Source organism: Cherax quadricarinatus, chromosome 50, assembly GCF_038502225.1.
Source record: "Cherax quadricarinatus isolate ZL_2023a chromosome 50, ASM3850222v1, whole genome shotgun sequence".
Taxonomy (NCBI): domain Eukaryota; kingdom Metazoa; phylum Arthropoda; class Malacostraca; order Decapoda; family Parastacidae; genus Cherax; species Cherax quadricarinatus.
Window position 1 is genome coordinate 28242455 of NC_091341.1, and position 12888 is coordinate 28255342.

Here is a 12888-nt window from a genome sequence, read left to right on the forward strand (position 1 = left end):
AAGTGTTTAAACAGCATAATAATGAACTTCTGAAGAGGGACAAGGATACTGGTTAAAGCAGTTCTGCCAGACACGTTGACAACAGAAATAATAAATAATAAATCTAGGCTCGAAGTTTTTCCAGAACAGTGATGGGACTTTCCCACCAACAAATAACTGCTCACTGAATAAAATTCAAGAGGAAATTGGGAAATGGTCTTGGTGAGGAAGTGATTTGCTGATGGCTGGTCTATTCCTCTTCTACAAAGTTTGCATTTTGTATCTATTTGTCTTCTCTATTCCCGGTCAGACCATCAATCCACGTTGGAGGATAAAAGTGGATTCAACCAGTGGAAATCTCCTGAAAGGTGCTTTACCCTGGTTGAATCCCACTTCATGAAAAATTGGGCTCTCAAAGGAAGAGACGAGAAGGGACGTTTGCTTCATCTTTCATTTCCCAAAAAAATCTACACACAAAGCTTAAAAAATAAGAGCAATAATTTTTTTTTAAATAATTCATAGTGAGGTGTTCATATTCAGTGGTGAGATGTTCTTATTCAGTGGTGAGGTGTTCATATTCAGTGGTGAGATGTTCTTATTCAGTGGTGAGGTGTTCATATTCAGTGGTGAGGTGTTCTTATTCAGTGGTGAGGTGTTCTTATTCAGTGGTGAGGTGTTCATATTCAGTGGTGAGATGTTCTTATTCAGTGGTGAGGTGTTCATATTCAGTGGTGAGGTGTTCTTATTCAGTGGTGAGGTGTTCATATTCAGTGGTGAGATGTTCTTATTCAGTGGTGAGGTGTTCTTATTCAGTGGTGAGGTGTTCATATTCAGTGGTGAGGTGTTCTTATTCAGTGGTGAGGTGTTCATATTCAGTGGTGAGATGTTCTTATTCAGTGGTGAGGTGTTCATATTCAGTGGTGAGGTGTTCTTATTCAGTGGTGAGGTGTTCATATTCAGTGGTGAGATGTTCTTATTCAGTGGTGAGGTGTTCATATTCAGTGGTGAGGTGTTCTTATTCAGTGGTGAGATGTTCATATTCAGTGGTGAGATGTTCTTATTCAGTGGTGAGGTGTTCATATTCAGTGGTGAGGTGTTCTTATTCAGTGGTGAGGTGTTCATATTCAGTGGTGAGATGTTCTTATTCAGTGGTGAGATGTTCTTATTCAGTGGTGAGATGTTCTTATTCAGTGGTGAGATGTTCTTATTCAGTGGTGAGGTGTTCTTATTCAGTGGTGAGATGTTCATATTCAGTGGTGAGGTGTTCATATTCAGTGGTGAGATGTTCATATTCAGTGGTGAGGTGTTCATATTCAGTGGTGAGGTGTTCATATTCAGTGGTGAGGTGTTCATATTCAGTGGTGAGGTGTTCATATTCAGTGGTGAGATGTTCTTATTCAGTGGTGAGGTGTTCATATTCAGTGGTGAGGTGTTCATATTCAGTGGTGAGGTGTTCATATTCAGTGGTGAGGTGTTCATATTCAGTGGTGAGGTGTTCATATTCAGTGATGAGATGTTCTTATTCAGTGGTGAGATGTTCATATTCAGTGGTGAGATGTTCTTATTCAGTGGTGAGATGTTCTTATTCAGTGATGAGATGTTCTTATTCAGTGGTGAGGTGTTCTTATTCAGTGGTGAGGTGTTCTTATTCAGTGGTGAGGTGTTCTTATTTAGTGGTGAGGTGTTCTTATTCAGTGGTGAGGTGTTCTTATTCAGTGGTGAGGTGTTCTTATTCAGTGGTGAGGTGTTCTTATTCAGTGGTGAGGTGTTCAAATTCAGTGGTGAGATGTTCTTATTCAGTGGTGACGTGTTCTTATTCAGTGGTGAGGTGTTCTTGCTCAGTAATGAGGTGTTCTTGCTCAGTGTGAGGTGTTCTTGCTAAGTGATGAGGTGTTCTTGCTCAGTGTGAGGTGTTCTTGCTCAGTGCGAGGTGTTCTTGCTCAGTGATGAGGAGTTCTGGCTCAGTGTGAGGTGTTCTTGCTCAGTGTGAGGTGTTCTTGCTCAGTGCGAGGTGTTCTTGCTCAGTGTGAGGTGTTCTTGCTCAGTGCGAGGTGTTCTTGCTCAGTGCAAGGTGTTCTTGCTCAGTGCGAGGTGTTCTTGCTCAGTGCAAGGTGTTCTTGCTCAGTGCAAGGTGTTCTTGCTCAGTGTGAGGTGTTCTTGCTCAGTGATGAGGTGTTCTGGCTCAGTGTGAGGTGTTCTTGTTCAGTGCGAGGTGTTCTTGCTCAGTGCGAGGTGTTCTTGCTCAGTGCAAGGTGTTCTTGCTCAGTGCGAGGTGTTCTTGCTCAGTGTGAGGTGTTCTTGCTCAGTGCAAGGTGTTCTTGCTCAGTGCGAGGTGTTCTTGCTCAGTGTGAGGTGTTCTTGCTCAGTGTGAGGTGTTCTTGCTCAGTGTGAGGTGTTCTTGTTCAGTGTGAGGTGTTCTTGCTCAGTGTGAGGTGTTCTTGTTCAGTGTGAGGTGTTCTTGATCAGTGCGAGGTGTTCTTGTTCAGTGATGAGGTGTTCTTGTTCAGTGATGAGGTGTTCTTGCTCAGTGTGAGGTGTTCTTGTTAAGTGTGAGGTGTTCTTGATCAGTGCGAGGTGTTCTTGTTCAGTGATGAGGTGTTCTTGTTCAGTGATGAGGTGTTCTTGTTCAGTGATGAGGTGTTCTTGTTCAGTGATGAGGTGTTCTTGCTCAGTGCAAGGTGTTCTTGTTCAGTGATGAGGTGTTCTTGTTCAGTGCGAGGTGTTCTCGTTCAGTGTGAGGTATTCTTGCTCAGTGCGAGGTGTTCTTGTTCAATGATGAGGTGTTCTGGCTCAGTGTGAGGTGTTCTTGCTCAGTGCAAGGTGTTCTTGTTCAGTGATGAGGTGTTCTTGTTCAGTGATGAGGTGTTCTTGTTCAGTGATGAGGTGTTCTTGCTCAGTGCAAGGTGTTCTTGTTCAGTGATGAGGTGTTCTTGTTCAGTGCGAGGTGTTCTTGCTCAGTGCGAGGTGTTCTTGCTCAGTGTGAGGTGTTCTTGCTCAGTGTGAGTTGCTCTTGCTCAGTGTGAGGTGTTCTTGCTCAGTGCGAGGTGTTCTTGTTCAGTGATGAGGTGTTCTTGTTCAGTGATGAGGTGTTCTTGTTCAGTGCGAGGTGTTCTTGCTCAGTGCGAGGTGTTCTTGCTCAGTGCAAGGTGTTCTTGTTCAGTGATGAGGTGTTCTTGTTCAGTGCAAAGTGTCCTTGCTCAGTGCGAGGTGTTCTTGCTCAATGCAAGGTGTTCTTGTTCAGTGTGAGGTGTTCTTGCTCAGTGCAAGGTGTTCTTGCTCAGTGCAAGGTGTTCTTGCTCAGTGATGAGGTGTTCTTGCTCAGTGTGAGGTGTTTGTGCTCAGTGTGAGGTGTTCTTATTCAGTGGCAAGGTGTTCTTATTCAGTGGTGAGGTGTTCTTGCTCAGTGTGAGGTGTTTTTATTCAGTGGTGAGGTGTTCTTATTCAGTGGTGAGGTGTTCTTGATCAGTGTGAGGTGTTTGTGCTCAGTGTGAGGTGTTCTTATTCAGTGGCAAGGTGTTCTTATTCAGTGGTGAGGTGTTCTTGCTCAGTGATGAGGTGTTCTTGCTCAGTGTGAGGTGTTCTTGCTCAGTGATGAGGTGTTCTGGCTCAGTGATGAGGTGTTCTGGCTCAGTGTGAGGTGTTCTTGCTCAGTGCAAGGTGTTCTTGCTCAGCGTGAGGTGTTCTTGCTCAGTGCAAGGTGTTCTTGCTCAGTGCGAGGTGTTCTTGTTCAGTGAGAGGTGTTCTTGCTCAGTGCGAGGTGTTCTTGTTCAGTGCGAGGTGTTCTTGTTCAGTGTGAGGTGTTCTGGCTCAGTGTGAGGTGTTCTTGCTCAGTGCAAGGTGTTCTTGCTCAGTGCGAGGTGTTCTTGCTCAGTGTGAGGTGTTCTTGCTCAGTGTGAGGTGTTCTTGCTCAGTGTGAGGTGTTCTTGCTCAGTGCAAGGTGTTCTTGCTCAGTGTGAGGTGTTCTTGCTCAGTGAGAGGTGTTCTTGTTCAGTGTGAGGTGTTCTTGCTCAGTGCGAGGTGTTCTTGTTCAGTGATGAGGTGTTCTTCAGTGATGAGGTGTTCTTGTTCAGTGTGAGGTGTTCTTGCTCAGTGCAAGGTGTTCTTGTTCAGTGATGAGGTGTTCTTGTTCAGTGATGAGGTGTTCTTGTTCAGTGCGAAGTGTTCTTGCTCAGTGCAAGGTGTTCTTGTTCAGTGATGAGGTGTTCTTGTTCAGTGCGAAGTGTTCTTGCTCAGTGCAAGGTGTTCTTGTTCAGTGATGAGGTGTTCTTGTTCAGTGAGAAGTGTTCTTGCTCAGTGCGAGGTGTTCTTGTTCAGTAATGAGGTGTTCTTGCTCAGTGCAAGGTGTTCTTGCTCAGTGATGAGGTGTTCTTGTTCAGTGCGAGGTGTTCTTGCTCAGTGCGAGGTGTTCTTGTTCAGTGATGAGGTGTTCTTGTTCAGTGCGAGGTGTTCTTGCTCAGTGCAAGGTGTTCTTGTTCAGTGCGAGGTGTTCTTGCTCAGTGCAAGGTGTTCTTGTTCAGTGATGAGGTGTTCTTGTTCAGTGCGAGGTGTTCTTGGTCAGTGCAAGGTGTTCTTGTTCAGTGACGAGGTGTTCTTGTTCAGTGCAAAGTGTTCTTGCTCAGTGCAAGGTGTTCTTGTTCAGTGATGAGGTATTCTTGCTCAGTGCGAGGTGTTCTTGTTCAGTGATGAGGTGTTCTTGTTCAGTGTGAGGTATTCTTGCTCAGTGCGAGGTGTTCTTGTTCAGTGATGAGGTGTTCTGGCTCAGTGCAAGGTGTTCTTGTTCAGTGATGAGGTGTTCTTGTTCAGTGATGAGGTGTTCTTGTTCAGTGATGAGGTGTTCTTGTTCAGTGCGAAGTGTTCTTGCTCAGTGCAAGGTGTTCTTGTTCAGTGATGAGGTGTTCTTGTTCAGTGCAAGGTGTTCTTGTTCAGTGTGAGGTATTCTTGCTCAGTGCGAGGTGTTCTTGTTCAATGATGAGGTGTTCTTGCTCAGTGCAAGGTGTTCTTGTTCAGTGATGAGGTGTTCCTGTTCAGTGATGAGGTGTTCTTGTTCAGTGATGAGGTGTTATTGCTCAGTGCAAGGTGTTCTTGTTCAGTGCGAGGTGTTCTTGTTCAGTGATGAGGTGTTCTTGCTCAGTGCGAGGTGTTCTTGTTCAGTGATGAGGTGTTCTTGCTCAGTGCAAGGTGTTCTTGTTCAGTGATGAGGTGTTCTTGTTCAGTGCGAGGTGTTCTTGCTCAGTGCGAGGTGTTCTTCTCAGTGCGAGGTGTTCTTGCTCAGTGTGAGTTGTTCTTGCTCAGTGTGAGGTGTTCTTGCTCAGTGCGAGGTGTTCTTGTTCAGTGATGAGGTGTTCTTGTTCAGTGATGAGGTGTTCTTGTTCAGTGATGAGGTGTTCTTGTTCAGTGATGAGGTGTTCTTGTTCAGTGATGAGGTGTTCTTGTTCAGTGCGAGGTGTTCTTGCTCAGTGCGAGGTGTTCTTGTTCAGTGATGAGGTGTTCTTGTTCAGTGCAAAGTGTTCTTGCTCAGTGCGAGGTGTTCTTGCTCAGTGCAAGGTGTTCTTGCTCAGTGATGAGGTGTTCTTGCTCAGTGTGAGGTGTTTGTGCTCAGTGTGAGGTGTTCTTATTCAGTGGCAAGGTGTTCTTATTCAGTGGTGAGGTGTTCTTGCTCAGTGTGAGGTGTTCTTATTCAGTGGTGAGGTGTTCTTATTCAGTGGTGAGGTGTTCTTGCTCAGTGTGAGGTGTTTGTGCTCAGTGTGAGGTGTTCTTATTCAGTGGCAAGGTGTTCTTATTCAGTGGTGAGGTGTTCTTGCTCAGTGATGAGGTGTTCTTGCTCAGTGTGAGGTGTTCTTGCTCAGTGATGAGGTGTTCTGGCTCAGTGATGAGGTGTTCTGGCTCAGTGTGAGGTGTTCTTGCTCAGCGCAAGGTGTTCTTGCTCATTGTGAGGTGTTCTTGCTCAGTGCAAGGTGTTGTTGCTCAGTGCAAGGTGTTCTTGTTCAGTGTGAGGTGTTCTTGCTCAGTGCGAGGTGTTCTTGTTCAGTGCGAGGTGTTCTTGTTCAGTGTGAGGTGTTCTGGCTCAGTGTGAGGTGTTCTGGCTCAGTGTGAGGTGTTCTTGCTCAGTGCAAGGTGTTCTTGCTCAGTGCGAGGTGTTCTTGCTCAGTGTGAGGTGTTCTTGCTCAGTGTGAGGTGTTCTTGCTCAGTGCGAGGTGTTCTTGCTCAGTGCGAGGTGTTCTTGCTCAGTGTGAGGTGTTCTTGCTCAGTGTGAGGTGTTCTTGTTCAGTGTGAGGTGTTCTTGCTCAGTGCGAGGTGTTCTTGTTCAGTGATGAGGTGTTCTTGTTCAGTGATGAGGTGTTCTTGTTCAGTGCGAGGTGTTCTTGGTCAGTGCAAGGTGTTCTTGTTCAGTGACGAGGTGTTCTTGTTCAGTGCAAAGTGTTCTTGCTCAGTGCAAGGTGTTCTTGTTCAGTGATGAGGTATTCTTGCTCAGTGTGAGGTGTTCTTGTTCAGTGATGAGGTGTTCTTGTTCAGTGTGAGGTGTTCTTGTTCAGTGATGAGGTGTTCTTGCTCAGTGTGAGGTATTCTTGCTCAGTGCGAGGTGTTCTTGTTCAGTGATGAGGTGTTCTGGCTCAGTGCGAGGTGTTCTTGCTCAGTGTGAGGTGTTCTTGCTCAGTGCGAGGTGTTCTTGCTCAGTGCGAGGTGTTCTTGCTCAGTGTGAGGTATTCTTGCTCAGTGCGAGGTGTTCTTGTTCAGTGATGAGGTGTTCTTGCTCAGTGCGAGGTGTTCTTTCTCAGTGTGAGGTGTTCTTGCTCAGTGCAAGGTGTTCTTGCTCAGTGCGAGGTGTTCTTGCTCGGTGTGAGGTGTTCTTGCTCAGTGCGAGGTGTTCTTGTTCAGTGTGAGGTGTTCTTGATCAGTGCGAGGTGTTCTTGTTCAGTGATGAGGTGTTCTTGCTCTGAGGTGTTCTTGTTCAGTGCGAGGTGTTCTTGTTCAGTGATGAGGTGTTCTTGTTCAGTGATGAGGTGTTCTTGTGTGAGGTGTTCTTGCTCAGTGCGAGGTGTTCTTGCTCAGTTGTTCTTGTTCAGTGATGAGTGTTCTTGTTCAGAAGTGTTCTTGCTCAGTGTGAGGTGTTCTTGCTCAGTGCAGTGAGGTGTTCTTGTTCTTGCTCAGTGTGAGTGCTCAGTGCAAGGTGTTCTTGTTCAGTGATGAGGTGTTCTTGTTCAGTGTGAGGTGTTCTTGCTCAGTGCAAGGTGTTCTTGTTCAGTGCAAGGTGTTCTTGCTCAGTGATGAGGTGTTCTTGCTCAGTGTGAGGTGCTTGTGCTCAGTGTGAGGTGTTCTTATTCAGTGGTGATGTGTCCTTGCTCAGTGTGAGGTGTTCTTATTCAGTGGTGAGGTGTTCTTATTCAGTGGTGAGGTGTTCTTGCTCAGTGTGAGGTGTATTATTCAGTGGTGAGGTGTTCTTGCTCAGTGTGAGGTGTTCTTGCTCAGTGTGAGGTGTTCTTGCTCAGTGCGAGGTGTTCTTGCTCAGTGCAAGGTGTTCTTGCTCAGTGCGAGGTGTTCTTGCTCAGTGCAAGGTGTTCTTGCTCAGTGCAAGGTGTTCTTGCTCAGTGTGAGGTGTTCTTGCTCAGTGATGAGGTGTTCTGGCTCAGTGTGAGGTGTTCTTGCTCAGTGTGAGGTGTTCTTGCTCAGTGCGAGGTGTTCTTGCTCAGTGCAAGGTGTTCTTGCTCAGTGCGAGGTGTTCTTGCTCAGTGTGAGGTGTTCTTGCTCAGTGCAAGGTGTTCTTGCTCAGTGCGAGGTGTTCTTGCTCAGTGTGAGGTGTTCTTGCTCAGTGTGAGGTGTTCTTGCTCAGTGTGAGGTGTTCTTGTTCAGTGTGAGGTGTTCTTGCTCAGTGTGAGGTGTTCTTGTTCAGTGTGAGGTGTTCTTGATCAGTGCGAGGTGTTCTTGTTCAGTGATGAGGTGTTCTTGTTCAGTGATGAGGTGTTCTTGCTCAGTGTGAGGTGTGTTAAGTGTGAGTGTGATCAGTGCGAGGTGTTCTTGTTCAGTTGTTCTTGTTCAGTGATGAGGTGTTCTTGTTCAGTGATGAGGTGTTCTTGTTTGTTCAGTGATGAGGTGTTCTTGTTCAGTGCGAGGTGTTCTCGTTCAGTGTGTATTCTTGCTCAGTGCGAGGTGTTCTTGTTCAGTGATGAGGTGTTCTGGCTCAGTGCGAGGTGTTCTGGCTCAGTGCAAGGTGTTCTTGTTCAGTGATGAGGTGTTCTTGTTCAGTGATGAGGTGTTCTTGTTCAGTGATGAGGTGTTCTTGCTCAGTGCAAGGTGTTCTTGTTCAGTGATGAGGTGTTCTTGTTCAGTGCGAGGTGTTCTTGCTCAGTGCGAGGTGTTCTTGCTCAGTGTGAGGTGTTCTTGCTCAGTGTGAGTTGCTCTTGCTCAGTGTGAGGTGTTCTTGCTCAGTGCGAGGTGTTCTTGTTCAGTGATGAGGTGTTCTTGTTCAGTGATGAGGTGTTCTTGTTCAGTGCGAGGTGTTCTTGCTCAGTGCGAGGTGTTCTTGCTCAGTGCAAGGTGTTCTTGTTCAGTGATGAGGTGTTCTTGTTCAGTGCAAAGTGTCCTTGCTCAGTGCGAGGTGTTCTTGCTCAATGCAAGGTGTTCTTGTTCAGTGTGAGGTGTTCTTGCTCAGTGCAAGGTGTTCTTGCTCAGTGCAAGGTGTTCTTGCTCAGTGATGAGGTGTTCTTGCTCAGTGTGAGGTGTTTGTGCTCAGTGTGAGGTGTTCTTATTCAGTGGCAAGGTGTTCTTATTCAGTGGTGAGGTGTTCTTGCTCAGTGTGAGGTGTTCTTATTCAGTGGTGAGGTGTTCTTATTCAGTGGTGAGGTGTTCTTGATCAGTGAGAGGTGTTTGTGCTCAGTGTGAGGTGTTCTTATTCAGTGGCAAGGTGTTCTTTTTCAGTGGTGAGGTGTTCTTGCTCAGTGATGAGGTGTTCTTGCTCAGTGTGAGGTGTTCTTGCTCAGTGATGAGGTGTTCTGGCTCAGTGATGAGGTGTTCTGGCTCAGTGTGAGGTGTTCTTGCTCAGTGCAAGGTGTTCTTGCTCAGTGTGAGGTGTTCTTGCTCAGTGCAAGGTGTTCTTGCTCAGTGTGAGGTGTTCTTGTTCAGTGTGAGGTGTTCTTGCTCAGTGCGAGGTGTTCTTGTTCAGTGCGAGGTGTTCTTGTTCAGTGTGAGGTGTTCTGGCTCAGTGTGAGGTGTTCTTGCTCAGTGCAAGGTGTTCTTGCTCAGTGCGAGGTGTTCTTGCTCAGTGTGAGGTGTTCTTGCTCAGTGTGAGGTGTTCTTGCTCAGTGTGAGGTGTTATTGCTCAGTGCGAGGTGTTCTTGCTCAGTGTGAGGTGTTCTTGCTCAGTGCGAGGTGTTCTTGTTCAGTGTGAGGTGTTCTTGCTCAGTGTGAGGTGTTCTTGCTCAGTGCGAGGTGTTCTTGTTCAGTGTGAGGTGTTCTTGCTCAGTGCGAGGTGTTCTTGTTCAGTGATGAGGTGTTCTTGTTCAGTGATGAGGTGTTCTTGTTCAGTGTGAGGTGTTCTTGCTCAGTGCAAGGTGTTCTTGTTCAGTGATGAGGTGTTCTTGTTCAGTGATGAGGTGTTCTTGTTCAGTGCGAAGTGTTCTTGCTCAGTGCAAGGTGTTCTTGTTCAGTGATGAGGTGTTCTTGTTCAGTGCGAAGTGTTCTTGCTCAGTGCAAGGTGTTCTTGTTCAGTGATGAGGTGTTCTTGTTCAGTGAGAAGTGTTCTTGCTCAGTGCGAGGTGTTCTTGTTCAGTAATGAGGTGTTCTTGCTCAGTGCGAGGTGTTCTTGTTCAGTGATGAGGTATTCTTGCTCAGTGCGAGGTGTTTTTGCTCAGTGCGAGGTGTTCTTGTTCAGTGATGAGGTGTTCTTGTTCAGTGTGAGGTGTTCTTGCTCAGTGCAAGGTGTTCTTGTTCAGTGCGAAGTGTTCTTGCTCAGTGCAAGGTGTTCTTGTTCAGTGATGAGGTGTTCTTGTTCAGTGCGAAGTGTTCTTGCTCAGTGCAAGGTGTTCTTGTTCAGTGATGAGGTGTTCTTGTTCAGTGATGAGGTGTTCTTGCTCAGTGCGAGGTGTTCTTGTTCAGTGATGAGGTATTCTTGCTCAGTGCGAGGTGTTCTTGTTCAGTGATGAGGTGTTCTTGTTCAGTGTGAGGTATTCTTGCTCAGTGCGAGGTGTTCTTGTTCAGTGATGAGGTGTTCTGGCTCAGTGCGAGGTGTTCTTGTTCAGTGATGAGGTGTTCTTGTTCAGTGATGAGGTGTTCTTGTTCAGTGATGAGGTGTTCTTGCTCAGTGCAAGGTGTTCTTGTTCAGTGATGAGGTGTTCTTGTTCAGTGCGAGGTGTTCTTGTTCAGTGTGAGGTATTCTTGCTCAGTGCGAGGTGTTCTTGTTCAATGATGAGGTGTTCTGGCTCAGTGTGAGGTGTTCTTGCTCAGTGCAAGGTGTTCTTGTTCAGTGATGAGGTGTTCTTGTTCAGTGATGAGGTGTTCTTGTTCAGTGATGGTGTTCTTGCTCAGTGCAAGGTGTTCTTGTTCAGTGCGAGGTGTTCTTGTTCAGTGATGAGGTGTTCTTGTTCAGTGATGAGGTGTTCTTGTTCAGTGATGAGGTGTTCTTGCTCAGTGGAAGGTGTTCTTGTTCAGTGATGAGGTGTTCTTGTTCAGTGCGAGGTGTTCTTGCTCAGTGCGAGGTGTTCTTCTCAGTGCGAGGTGTTCTTGCTCAGTGTGAGTTGTTCTTGCTCAGTGTGAGGTGTTCTTGCTCAGTGCGAGGTGTTCTTGCTCAGTGTGAGGTGTTCTTGTTCAGTGATGAGGTGTTCTTGTTCAGTGATGAGGTGTTCTTGTTCAGTGATGAGGTGTTCTTGTTCAGTGATGAGGTGTTCTTGTTCAGTGCGAGGTGTTCTTGCTCAGTGCGAGGTGTTCTTGTTCAGTGATGAGGTGTTCTTGTTCAGTGCAAAGTGTTCTTGCTCAGTGCGAGGTGTTCTTGCTCAGTGCAAGGTGTTCTTGCTCAGTGATGAGGTGTTCTTGCTCAGTGTGAGGTGTTTGTGCTCAGTGTGAGGTGTTCTTATTCAGTGGCAAGGTGTTCTTATTCAGTGGTGAGGTGTTCTTGCTCAGTGTGAGGTGTTCTTATTCAGTGGTGAGGTGTTCTTATTCAGTGGTGAGGTGTTCTTGCTCAGTGTGAGGTGTTTGTGCTCAGTGTGAGGTGTTCTTATTCAGTGGCAAGGTGTTCTTATTCAGTGGTGAGGTGTTCTTGCTCAGTGATGAGGTGTTCTTGCTCAGTGTGAGGTGTTCTTGCTCAGTGATGAGGTGTTCTGGCTCAGTGATGAGGTGTTCTGGCTCAGTGTGAGGTGTTCTTGCTCAGCGCAAGGTGTTCTTGCTCATTGTGAGGTGTTCTTGCTCAGTGCAAGGTGTTGTTGCTCAGTGCAAGGTGTTCTTGTTCAGTGTGAGGTGTTCTTGCTCAGTGCGAGGTGTTCTTGTTCAGTGCGAGGTGTTCTTGTTCAGTGTGAGGTGTTCTGGCTCAGTGTGAGGTGTTCTGGCTCAGTGTGAGGTGTTCTTGCTCAGTGCAAGGTGTTCTTGCTCAGTGCGAGGTGTTCTTGCTCAGTGTGAGGTGTTCTTGCTCAGTGTGAGGTGTTCTTGCTCAGTGCGAGGTGTTCTGGCTCAGTGCGAGGTGTTCTTGCTCAGTGTGAGGTGTTCTTGCTCAGTGTGAGGTGTTCTTGTTCAGTGTGAGGTGTTCTTGCTCAGTGCGAGGTGTTCTTGTTCAGTGATGAGGTGTTCTTGTTCAGTGATGAGGTGTTCTTGTTCAGTGCGAGGTGTTCTTGCTCAGTGCAAGGTGTTCTTGTTCAGTGATGAGGTGTTCTTGTTCAGTGAGAAGTGTTCTTGCTCAGTGCAAGGTGTTCTTGTTCAGTGATGAGGTGTTCTTGCTCAGTGCGAGGTGTTCTTGTTCAGTGATGAGGTATTCTTGCTCAGTGCGAGGTGTTCTTGTTCAGTGATGAGGTGTTCTTGTTCAGTGTGAGGTATTCTTGCTCAGTGCGAGGTGTTCTTGTTCAGTGATGAGGTGTTCTGGCTCAGTGCGAGGTGTTCTTGCTCAGTGTGAGGTGTTCTTGCTCAGTGCGAGGTGTTCTTGCTCAGTGCGAGGTGTTCTTGCTCAGTGTGAGGTATTCTTGCTCAGTGCGAGGTGTTCTTGTTCAGTGATGAGGTGTTCTTGCTCAGTGCGAGGTGTTCTTTCTCAGTGTGAGGTGTTCTTGCTCAGTGCAAGGTGTTCTTGCTCAGTGCGAGGTGTTCTTGCTCGGTGTGAGGTGTTCTTGCTCAGTGCGAGGTGTTCTTGTTCAGTGTGAGGTGTTCTTGCTCAGTGCGAGGTGTTCTTGTTCAGTGATGAGGTGTTCTTGCTCAGTGTGAGGTGTTCTTGTTCAGTGATGAGGTGTTCTTGTTCAGTGCGAGGTGTTCTTGTTCAGTGATGAGGTGTTCTTGTTCAGTGATGAGGTGTTCTTGTTCAGTGCAAGGTGTTCTTGCTCAGTGCGAGGTGTTCTTGCTCAGTGCAAGGTGTTCTTGTTCAGTGATGAGGTGTTCTTGTTCAGTGCGAAGTGTTCTTGCTCAGTGTGAGGTGTTCTTGCTCAATGCAAGGTGTTCTTGCTCAGTGAGGTGTTCTTGCTCAGTGTGAGGTGTTCTTGCTCAGTGTGAGGTATTCTTGCTCAGTGCAAGGTGTTCTTGTTCAGTGATGAGGTGTTCTTGTTCAGTGTGAGGTGTTCTTGCTCAGTGCAAGGTGTTCTTGTTCAGTGCAAGGTGTTCTTGCTCAGTGATGAGGTGTTCTTGCTCAGTGTGAGGTGCTTGTGCTCAGTGTGAGGTGTTCTTATTCAGTGGTGATGTGTCCTTGCTCAGTGTGAGGTGTTCTTATTCAGTGGTGAGGTGTTCTTATTC